Source organism: Henckelia pumila, unplaced genomic scaffold (assembly GCF_033568475.1).
Source record: "Henckelia pumila isolate YLH828 unplaced genomic scaffold, ASM3356847v2 CTG_429, whole genome shotgun sequence".
In the NCBI taxonomy this organism is placed as follows: Eukaryota; Viridiplantae; Streptophyta; class Magnoliopsida; order Lamiales; family Gesneriaceae; genus Henckelia; species Henckelia pumila.
The window spans coordinates 1,870,460-1,883,302 of record NW_027331826.1 but is presented as its reverse complement, the minus strand read 5'-3'; the positions used below and the strand labels follow the sequence as shown (position 1 = coordinate 1,883,302).

Below are 12,843 nucleotides of genomic sequence, written 5' to 3'. Positions count from 1 at the left end.
GTACTTAAGTTTCACATTTGAGATGAGTTTGTAAAAAATTTACATTGAGATGTTATTTACGCTTTGAAGATGCTTGTTTGACATTGTTAGTTATGATCAGATATTTTTTGACATTCAGTAATCGAACAATGGCAAATTAGTAGTTCTTGGATATTGAGAGTACTTCTATCTTACATGAATTGTTCTTATTTTTTGTTGTTGCCTATATTTCTTTCTTATTTCTAGACAATGCATTTATTTGTGATTACATAATGCATAAAAGTTTACAGGAAAGAGTTCGACAACTAGCGAATACTTATCAGTGCTTGTATTTGCTGTAGGTTTTGGCTTCTGAAAAGCTGTTGGAGAACAAATATAAAGCTGCCCAATGAAGCAAAGCAGTTCCTGATTAGCGTCTGCTATTTCAAAGTTTTTTCTGCTTTTTTGGGGCTAAATCTGGTTTGAACTAGCGAATACTTATCATTGCTTGTATTTCTATATATTTTAATTGATTTAACGATTTAATTCATCTTTAATTTCTGTCCACTGTCTTTGATTTGAAAACAGGCCATCGACAAAGTTCCTTTACTCCCAGGTTTTCTTGAGCTCATAGGGATAGTGTATTCATCTGTGAGTATCTTTATTTTTGTGAATGGCTTATCTCTGTAGTTTATATCAGTAATGTTGCATACTCGTTGGTTTTCCCTAAATTAATGTAATTTTGGTTTTTTTCTTTTAATGTGGATATCCATATATCCTTCGGGACAAGCCCTTAGATGATTGGCAAGGCCCCACAGTAATACTTTGTATATTGCATGGATCGATGACAGCTGAGTGGAGATAAGTTGAGCAGGGAAATGTCCCAGCTTATCTCTGTAGTTTTAATATAAGAGATTTAACATTTGTATAACACTACCTTCAAACTCACACATTTTGCGTGTCTGTGAAATATTGAATAAAGTTTAACACATTAAATTTAAATATGCTTGTATTGATTGATATCTAGGTATGCCAATAATAAATAACAAAATATAGTATAGCAAACCGACGGGTACAATTCAAACTAAAAAACAAGATTAAATTTTGTTCAGCTGCGTGCATGCATGCTTTCATTTATATTACTGCTATACATTTAGTATTCATCTGTGAGTATCTTTTTCATCTTATATTGATGTTAAATCTATCTGTTATGTGCCATTCGTCTCATAGATTCTATTAACTTCAGTCTTGTTAAAACTTTTTGTTAGAATCACTCACTTTGCTAATGGCAGATTAAATTTTTTGCAGAATCAGATTAGTGAAGTTGGTTCTGCCCTCTACAATTTCAAACAATAAATATTAGTGAAAGAAGCAAAAATGGGAAAGGGTAAAGAGAAATTAGAATATGCTGCCACTATTTCAGACGCAAAGTTGGGCAAGGGTAAAGAAAAAGTAGAATATGATACCACTAGAGAGAGTTGGTGTGGTAACACTGGGTTGGATTCTACTGACACCGACACCACTAGAACTCCTAGAGGTCGCACAAAAATGGATAGTCTTGCAATACAAAGAGTTAAAGGAATTAAAAAGGATGTTGAATTCAACAAACTGGGACAGCCAGTTGGAGAAGCTGCTATTGGAATGCAGAGTTACATTGGCGTGGTTGCACGGGAAAAGGTCAAGATTTCTTACAAGACATGGAAGCAAGTTCCAATAGATGTTAAAGAATTGATATGGGATTTGGTTAATGTAAGTAAATTATCATGTATTAAAATATAGGATATATTTAATATTATTATGTTATTAATTTCTAATGTATTCTCGCTTTTGTTATTTGTAGTTGTCATATAATGTTGACGCAAAGTGGAAGAAGGGTTGTTTGAGATCAGCAAACATGAAGTGGCGTCAATACAAAGCCCATCTTACGCAGACGTTTATTTTAGGCAAGCTTGATAAACCTGAGGAGTTGTATGAGCCACCTGCTGGTCATGGTATACCAAAAGATGATTGGAGTGCGTTTGTCATCAGTCGTATGTCTGGAGACTTCATTGTAAGATTCTTTATTATTTTATAATTTGTACATAATCAACCAAAAGTCATTCTTTAACTATTATTCAAATTTGACTTGTTGCATATTTGAAATGACTAGAAACTAAGTGAGCAACAAAAAGATAGAAGAAAACAAAACATATATCCTCATCGGCTTTCACGCAAGGGATATGCACAATTTGCGTCTGAAATAGTAAGTATTTCTTTACAAACCATCCAAATTATTCACATACAATTTATTCACATGTGTTATTGTATTTTTCTTCCTTGTAGGCGGCTGAATTAGGTGACGATGATGACACTAACAGGGCTATTATGTGGAAGAAAGGACGAGCCAACAAAGCAGGAGACTTTGAAGGGGAGGATTTGACGCAAAGAGTACAAAAGATTGTAAGTGAATTCACATTTTAGAAAATCAGCATTTTTTTTGAAATGACAATTGTTTTAGTAATTATTCTTTTAATTTGCATGACAGGATGATTATATCCAACAAAAAAGAGATGGTGTGCTGAGAATTGAAGGGACAAAAGAGGATATCCTTACAAAAGCACTTGAGACCAAAGAATATGATGGGCGTGTGAGGGGGATTGGAGGTCATGTCACTCCAACCTTATATTTCAATGCTGGCAGAACATTGAAGAGCAGTGGAGTTTCCACAGATGTACTCGTGGAGCATGAAAGGAAGTTGATGGAAGCAAATAGAATAATTTCAGAACAAGGTGCACGCTTACAACGACTTGAGGAAATGATGCATAACATGGGTGCACGCGACCTTTTAATGGATGACAAAGGCAGTTGCTCAGTGAAAAATCAAGTTAACCAAGCCAAGATGGAAGACAATGATTATGAAGACGTGTTGATTTTGAGCAAAGCCGATGCTTTACAGGTATGACAATAGTTTGAGTCATATTAAATAGATGTAATAAAACTTATTGACATGTCTATTTGTCTTTTTTAGGGTAAATCAGCTGCATTAACTTTGGAATCTAGCACAAATATTGTTGCTTATGGTACAATTATTTGTGTTGATCCTCAAAAGTAGCTTCATGGGGTTCCATTACCAAAGAATTGCTACCGAGTCTCTATTGATGTAGTAGTTGATAAATCAGCACCTTTGCCATTTTCTATTGCAAATGAATGTGAAGTTGTGAGCGATGCTCTTGGAACCCATGTGGCTTGGCCACAACACTTGATAGTGGAGCAAGATAAGGTATATGTGATATTGCAACTTTATTCATTATTCAACCTATCTAACTTGTATGTATTTACAATTAATAGAAGCTTCGAAAGAAGGATTTGGCACCACCCAAAGAGAAACATGATGTGTCACCTTCTGTCCCACTGTCACTACATATGATGTATTGTTATAGCAAGCATGCTTTGGGTGAAGGAAGATTTATATCACTGCGTTTAGATCGTGAGGTGTTCGATGATGATTGTGTAATTCTTTTGCACTATGAGGACATTGATGGTTTGTATCATGTTGGGCCAATATCAGGCAATTGTGTAATTGCCTATATATGGTAAGTTTTTTGGGTTTTAAGCTAAGTAATACATCAACTTCATATTTTTGCTTACATTAATTTTTATTTTATTATATTTACAATGAAAGGTATCTTTACAAAAAAATGTTGGAAGATAACAAGGAAGGAAAATTCAGATTTGTGAATCCACACAGAATCTCGGATATGGGAGAAACTACACACGACAAAAAGAGTAAGCTTGAAAGGTTGAACCAAAGGGCGAGTGCTTTAGCAGATAGACTTAGTGGTGCATCGGTTGATCAACTAGTTTTGGCGCCATGTAATATCGGGTAAGTAAAAATTTAAATATCAATTTGGTTGCTTTATTTCGATTATTTATTGAATTAGAAGCACTAATTATGTTTTTTTTGCGTAGCTATCATTGGATTCTCACTGTTATTTAACCATACAAGGATGTTATTTATGTGTTGGATTCCTTAAGTCACCGCATTCGTGATGATGATTGAAAATATGTAGTGGATATGTGAGTTTATATTTATTTATTTTTATCAAATATTTATTTCACTCATACAAAAACTCATATATCAAGTATATTGAAGGGCCTTGCGATTGTTTAACTCAAACAAAGGAAGGAAGGGTAGAAAGAATGCTATGTGGGTAGTAGTACAGGTATGCATAATTTATGTTTAATATATTATGTTTAAATATCTAAATTTGTCACCAAAAATTTTTCTCTACTACCATAGGGTCCTCGGCAGCCAGATGCAAAACAATGTGGTCTTTATGTGATGAGATATATGAGACAAATTATTCAAGAAGTTGAGAATATCGAGAACGTTTCACTACGATCAATAGTAATCTTTCTTAACTCAAATAATTACAACTAAATTGTTTTAAATTTGCAAAGTTATTGTTATATGATTTTTTATTAACATAATATATGTGACAGTTCTCAAAAGGTGAGTACTCGTTAGAAGAAATTAAAGAGGTGCTTTCAGAGTTGACAGAATGTATACAAGAACACGTTTATGAATAGGTATGCACATGTATTTTGTGTCTTGAATAATGCAACAACTATCATAATGCATGGATGAATTGAATTAATTAAAGCCTCGAGTGCATGGAGTACATGCATGAATTTGGTGGTTTGGGCACATGCAACTACTGTCCATATTTTTTTTTCAAGCAGACAGTAGGCGAGGCCTTCGGAAACTGGTTCGAATGTGTGTTGTTTACATATTTTCATGCTTCTTTTTCCTTTGCGTCTGTGATTCCCTTAGCGGTTCCTAGTGCAATATTCTACCTATACTCCCAATTCAAATGCTTCCCAGATTGCTCCTCAGAGGTGAATAGAAACTTGTCTAAAGAACTGTTTCTCATAAACTCATATACTAATATCCTATGCCTCCCTTCTGATCAGAATCCTATCAATCTCATCACATTCAACTGGTGGGTGCTACCGATCGTCGCCACCTCCATTCTGAACTGTTTCTCGCCTTGCTCGATCCCCTCCAACTGCTTGACTGCCATAACAGTTCTATTAGCAAGAACCCATGCTATCCATTTGATCGATTAAGTAAAAATTCATATAATTAGTTGCTGCGCATGCATGATATAATTAATGTTCCAGACAGTAGGCGAGGCCTGCAGCAGGCTTATCTTATCTTTTGAATCATCATTGATTTTCTTCTTGTTCTTGGTCATGATTGACTAAAGGGTCCAATAATATTCCCAATAATAAAAATGAAAGCAGCCCATGTTATGAGGTTTACATTTGTTAGTCTATTTTCTGTTTCATGATTGACTAAAGGGTCCAATAATTTTGAATGAGAGGATTCAACAGGCTAAGGCACGCTGCAGACAGGCAATTCTTGTTGCCAATTCCTTTTGAGCTTTCTTGCTTGTAGGATATATGGTGAAGATCATCAAAATGCATTAAGCTTTTACCATGGTAGAAGAAAAAAAATATCAATCGACAGTAGTTTAAGCTTTATACAAACACAGAAGATCGAATGAAATCTAATGCCAAACGGTGGTTACTTTACGATTGTGTCGATGTTATCTCATTGGGTGTGAAATCTAACGTCAAATGGTGGTTAGTCTATTTTCTGTTTCATGATGTTTGATATGCTTCCACTGTGTTGTCATTTATAAATTTATGGTTAGATTTATATGGTTTGATATGATGTTATATTTAACATGTGTTATCTAATGTTGTATTTCAGAAGTCTGGTTCTTACTGGTGGCGGAGATCGTCTGGTTCTTACTGGTGGCGGAGATCGTCGCTAACTGTGGTCGCATTCAGAAAAATTGCATTGTTAGGAACAATTTTCTTTCAATATTGCAGCACCATCTTTGTGGAGATAGCTAGCGTTAAATGCTTGTTGATACCTTGCAATTTCAATATGTTGCAGCACAATGACTCTATACTTTTTTATGAGAATATTTTTCCACAGACTTGCAATTTCATGTATTTTAATATTGTTATTTATATAGAAATTTAAATTTAAAAAATGTTTTTTATTGGTAGCGCGCACAATGATTTTTTAAGCAACATCTGCCAAGCACAACGCTTTTTTACAAGGAGAAAGCGTTGTCGTAGGTTGAAACCACAACGCTTTATCTGCGTTGTGATTTCTACAAACAACAACGCTTTTGCAGTGTTGTCTTTTATACAATCTACAACGCTTTTTAAGCGTTGTAGATTGTATAAAAGACAACGCTTTAAAAGCGTTGTTGTTTTTAGAAATCACAACGCATATAAAGCGTTGTGGATTGAAGCTACTACAACGCTTCCTCAGTGTACTATAGCGTTGTAATATCAAAGTAACACAACGCTTTTAATAGATACGACAATGCTTTTTAAGCGTTGTCGTATCCAAATACCACAACGCTTTTTAAGCGTTGTGTTTTCCAAAAACCACAACGCTTTTTCCGCGTTGTCTTTGAGCGTGGTCTTTTACAACACCGGCTATGACAACGCTTTTTTGGAGTCATTAACAACGCGGAAAAAGCGTTGTCGTAGGCCATTTTTCTTGTAGTGAGAAGAGTCTTATCACATGGTGACTTCGGGTTTTAGCAGATGGTGCAGAAAATTGTGAACTTAGACAAGATGTTCTTTATTTGGTATATGATGAAGTTATTATTAGATGTTGTAGTAACTTGCAAATTTATATGTTTGTATTTCCTTTGGAAGAATCTAAGTAGATTAAGGATGATGTTTTCATGTTGCAAATGAAATTATCATGTTCTTATTCATTTGTACAACATATCTAGCATGTTTAGATGCATGTTCATCAGCAAAGCAAGAAAGATCAGCATAAAAGCAGCATAGGTTCAGCAGGAGCAGAGCAAAGCTCGCTCGAGCGGCACCCTAGGCTCGCTCGAGCGAGCCATGTTTGAGTGTTGAACCCGAAAGGTGCTCGCTCGAGCGCAACCTAGGCTCGCTCGAGCGAGCCACCCTTAGTTTTTTTAAAAAAATAAAAATTTATTTGCCTTTCTTGAATTCTCTATTGATGCTTATAAGTTAATTGTATTTAATTATTTTTGCCTTAATTTGAGATTAGCAACCCGAGGTCCCCACACAGTTGGTCTAGGCCAATTCATAACGGCTTCGGTTTTGCTGGGATCGACAGAAATTTATCCAGAGATAATATGACCGAGAAAGATGACTCTGTCCAACCAAAACTCGCACTTAGACAACTTGGCATACAGCTGTTCAGAACGCAAAATCTGCAAAATGGTCCTCAAGTGCTCTGCATGGTCTTTACTGCTCTTCAAATAGATAAGGATATCATCAATGAAAATAATAACAAACTCATCTAGATACCGCTGAAAGATACGGTTCACAAGTCCCATAAAAGACTGCTGGAGCATTTGTCAAGACAAATGACATGACAATGAATTCAAAATGGCCATACCTCGTCCTAAAAGCAGTCTTAGGAACATCCTCTTCACGAACCCTCAGCTGATGATATCCGAACCTCAAATCTATCTTCGAATAAACGCATGAACCCTGCAATTGATCAAAGAGATAATTTATTCGAGGCAATGGATACCTTTTCTTTATCGTCACCTGATTCGGTTGACGGTAGTCGATGCAGAGTCGCATAGATCCATCTTTATTCCGAACAAAGAGAACATGAGCACCCCAAGGAGACACACTAGGTCTGATGTATCCCTTGGAAATCAAATCCTCGAGTTGTTCCTTTAGTTCCTTCAATTCAATCGGAGCCATGCAATAAGGAGCTTTAGAAATCGGTTGCGTACGTGAAGTCAACTCAATGCTGAATTTGACCTCATGAATAGGCGGCAATCCTGGAATCTTGTCTAGGAAAACATTCACAAACTCCCTAACCACTTGTATATCAATCAACTCAAGGCTAGATTTTAGGACATCAATAGCATAAATCAAGAATCCCTCTACTCCTTTCTGTAATAAACGATTCATCGACAAAACAAATATTAAAGGAATTCTGGATCGAGAACCCTTACCAAATAATTTCCATTCCTCTGCCATCACGGGTCTAAAACGAACCACTTTATAAAAACAATCAACTGTAGCCCTGTACTTGGTCAAAGCATCTATACAGACAATGCAGTCAAAAAAGGATAACCCAAGTACAATACAATCTAATACAATCAAATTTCCTTAAGATCGCAACTCACAGTTCCGAACCAATTTCACGGCTACAATTCCCCCACCCAAAGGTGAAGTAACAACAACTACAGCAGGCAAGGGCTCAGTAGGTAAAGCATGCATCAACTCAAATTGTTCAGATATAAAGGAATGGGAAGCACACATATCTATCAAAACATGAGCAGGATAACCAGAAATCAAACAATTACCTGCTATAACATCCCCAGATGCTGCCTGAGCCTGCTCCTCGGTCAATGCAAAAACTCTCGCCTGCTGTCTAGGAGGCTGATTCGAATTCTGGTTACCTCCTTGTCGTGTCTGCTGCTAAGGCTGGAAAGAGTGGACTGTAGATGCTTGCCTCTCGGGCTGTGCTGACTGTCTAGAAGAAATTCCCCCATGAGCTCGATCAGGACCACGCTGAGGACAAACTCTAGCCAAGTGCCTAGGCTGCTGATAGATGTTGCAGCTCCCAAAAATTCCACGACATTGATCACTAGGGTGGCGACCTCCACACTTGTTACAAGACAAGCCAGAATAACCAAAACTCTATCCTGAACCGAATTGCTTCGAGCCACTGGAACTCGAAGAACTACTCCCTGGCTTCTTGAATTGTTTCCCTTTCGGTCGAAAGTGATCTCTTTGATTACTGCTATTGTTACCCCCTTCACTCTTGGTGGTTGATTCTAATACTGCGACGGCTAATTCTGATACTTAGATGGCTGATTCTGATATTGTCTCTGCTGCTGAGGTTCGAACTGATTTCCTCTCTGTCTCATCAGTCCTTCTTCAGCTCCCTTGGCATGATTCATAGCATCGGCAAAGTTATTCGGCCTACCAGTTTTCACCAATGTAAAGATATCGGGGTTCAAGCCATTAATAAATTGATTGGCCTTTGCTTCTTTGTTTTTGGCAAATTGCGGTGCAAACTTCAGCAAAATATCAAATTTAGACACATACTCCTCAATGTCCATGTTCCCTTGCCTAAGAGTGGCAAATTCAGCACCCTTATCCTTTCTATAAGACACCGGGAAGAAACGCTTGTAGAATTAAGTCTTAAACAAACTCCAACTGATAGCCGTACCTCGATTCTCGATAGCCTTTTTCATCAAAATCCACCATCTCTTAGCAACACCCTGAAGCTGATGAATCACTAACCCGATTCTGCAATCGTCAGAATAATCTAGAGAATCGAACAACTGATCCATGTCCTCCAACCAACTCTCACAGTCAATTGAATTCTCGGTACCCTTCAAAGTTGGTGGCTTGAAAGATTAAAACCTCTTCAGTTAGGTTTCCATCGGCGTTGCTGTGACATCCATCTGAGCAGTTTTGGTACTAGACTGATCGTTAGGAGGAGTTACTGCTGGTCGTTCTCTGTTCAATAATTTGGTGTCCAACAACCTCTGATTAGCTTACTCATGCAAAGCGACATAATTCGGATTCCAAAAGAAATCAAATAATTCATGCTTTTTAAAATTTAAATCACAAAATCATGTAATTCAAATAATCCTCAATAATAAAGCATGATCGCATGGAATTTAGATAATCAATTAAATAACTCAATCACATGCGAGAAACCAATTCAAGCGGACTCGATCTACCCCGCTCACTTCTAAATTCAGTCCAAGAACATATCGCTCTGATACCACTTAATGTGAGGACCTTGATTATAATCATCTAAACAAGAATAATCATTCAATCGATAGTAAAAGTCAAGGTAGAAGAAGTAATAAAATCTTTTTTTAAAAGGGGTTGCGCTCGAGCTATAGAAGAGTACCGCTAGGGCGCGACCAAAATCTCCAACCTACTGCACTCAAAAGGGGCTGCGCTCGGGCGGTACATGTAGTAACACGCATTTCTAATTAGTGATTAATGAGTAATTAATCACGTGATCATGTTTAGATTAAGAAAAACATGATTAAGTAAGTTCTTGTTGGGATAACGGACTTCAGAAATAGATCCAGAATACTCGAACATGGTTGGCATGGCTCGGGAAGTTCGGACGCTCCGAACTGGAGTTCAAAGGATCCGAAGAGGATCGAAGGCTCCGTCGGTGGGATCGGAGGACCCAAACAGGGTTTAGGCTTACGTCATCAATTACGTCACCAAGGTGATGTCATGGATGACATCACTGATGGGACTTTGACCGGCTGAATCGGTTTGATAAAAATCTACTGGCAAGCGCACCAGGTCAAGTAATAGTAAAGTGGACTGAGAGTCTAAGTATCGATCCCACAGGAACTGTTGTCAATTCTCAAGATTTAATTATTTTACTTAATCTAGACAAAATAATAGAAAATATTTTGAATTAAATAAAATAAAAACTTCTTAAGAAATACGAATAAAAATAACTAAAGATAAAAATAATTAAAATAAAAACAACCAAGACACACGTAGGTACCGAACAAATCTTGTAACATGTAGTCGATTCAGGACTCAAATTTAATATTAATTCACGGGAATTCTCATAATTTGTTCAAAGGACTATTTCTAGAACAATCAAACTTATTCAAATATTGATGAACTAATCTTTCGTAATTATAATCAAATTTGAATGCATTAAATATTTGTGAAAATTCAGTTTACACCCAAACCGCACACTGAAACCGAATTCTATTTCTAGTCGATTTTACAATATGTTAATTATCAGAGTGATCAAAATCAATACCTCCTCTGTCGACTTGTAATCGATTAACATGCAAGCAAATAGTTGATCAGAATATTTACAAGATAAATATAAATCTAACAATCAATAAAATAAAATCAACTCTGAAAAATCCCAAACAAACATCCAAGTTTTCTACATGAATTTGTTCGGCCCAATCACGCCGTCTTGGTTGAAAATAAACTACTCAATAATTAAAAACAATAATTTAAAAATAAAAATAAAAAGAAGAAAAGAAAAAAAAAATCTTCTCTCCCAAGCCTTGTAGCCGCCTCCTCTGTGTTGTGCGCGTTCTGGAACTTCGAAACCCTCAAAAATATATTATACCTTGTATATATATGGTCCGAAACGCCTACAAGTTAATTTCCTCTCAAAACAAGGATTTTTCGGAACACATATGACCCCCGAACACGCGCGCATGCGCGGCATAGGCCTCGCGCGTGCGCAACACATAAAAACAGAGGCCTGGTCACGAAACTCGCGCGCGCGCGAGCTTGAGTCTCGCGCGCGCGCTGTACAAAAATTCTGCACCGAGCGACGATTTTCAAAAATTCATATCTCAAGATCTACCCGTCGGATTGAGCGGAAATTTGGACAGAAGCTTCCAAACATCTTTAAATTTAATCTGAACAGTGGAGATCGGATTTAGAGCTATCTAAAATTAAATTAGATTTTTTGAAAAAATCTTATCCGTAATTCACTCTTCAAAAATATATTTTCCTACAAAATTAACCCAAGGAGTGAAATATACACACATGCACTAAAACACATAAAAAAACATAAAAACAATATGAATGCACATAAAATAGACATAAAAATAACATGAAATAATGCATACAAAATGCACTTATCAACACCCCCATACTTAACTCTTGCTCGACCACGAGCAAGACATGAAAAAACAACATGCAAACAAAAACATAAGTGAGGACGATTCATAAATGTGCAAAGCCTCTGAGAAGTTTAATCACAAAACAAAAAACACTGACATGCTCTCAACTTTTCATAATACACCTTCGGTTTAACGTGAACATGTGTGTGTGAAATGTCATTCCAGTTTCATACAACTTAGACTGAATTCGTTTCAAAACTGCTTGGCGACCTATGACAAATCAGTGCATGTTTCACTCTTCAAGTGCCCATTCCTTCCAATGACCTCTAGACAAACCCACCTCCTTTGAGATAATAAATTACACACCTCCGGATGTTGCATCCGGTATTGCTTTATCCCCAATAATTACCCGCTGACTTAGCTATAACTGGCTAGGATACGAAAAATCATTCTATTTTTTCTTTCTAATCCCCTAGTCTATAGCCCAGATGGAGCATCAATACCATTTAATCCGCATACTTAGCCTTAAATTTAATCTTTTTTTTTTAGGATTTTAATCCTTTCAAGGCCCGGATGGAATTGAATAAATTTTTTTTTCCTCTAGGTGCGCCCAAGATCATAAGTGTCTTACTAGAGCCTCATCAAAATTCATAAAACACAATCAAGATCCACAAATCACCTATTGTCGTGCAATGGTCAAACAGACAGAAACTTCATCAAATCTTTCGCTACAATTCACTGGTCTAATATTAATGCTTAAAAATATTCATGGTTCAACCTATAGTTTCTCATGTCCAGTCAAGAGCAAAATTTTTCAAAATATTTTTTTTTTCAAATAAACTTCATCATCATTGGCTACCATGACTCATCCTACTCATGCAAGACAACACAAACGAACTTAAACAAATAATATGAAAACAAACATGAAACATGACAGATGCAACACAAACAATGCAAATAAACTATTCTACCCCCCCCCCCCCCCATACTTATCCAAAGCATTGCCCTCAATGCTTCAAAACAATGAACAGAATGCATAACAAACACACAAATGCAAAGACGAACAAAAAACACAATGAGAACAAAAATAACACTCCCATGGTTTTCGATTCATCCTCTTCCTTCTTGACAGTATCAGCTGGGACAGAAGCAACAAACTGTGTATATCGGTAGGCTCGGCAAACTGGAATGGGAAAAAAGTAAAAATCAAACAAAA

At 36.6% G+C, this 12,843-nt stretch overlaps 1 long non-coding RNA gene across 1 annotated transcript; it reads left to right on the top strand.

Annotated features, from left to right (window-relative positions):
- Nucleotides 1–4,083: 4,083 nt before the first annotated feature.
- Nucleotides 4,084–5,934, top strand: LOC140871151 (uncharacterized). The gene is made up of 4 exons (XR_012147620.1): nt 4,084–4,160; nt 4,238–4,345; nt 4,441–4,527; nt 5,717–5,934. It is a non-coding gene; the product is annotated as an uncharacterized lncRNA (long non-coding RNA).
- The last annotated feature ends 6,909 nt before the right edge of the window (nt 5,935–12,843 follow it).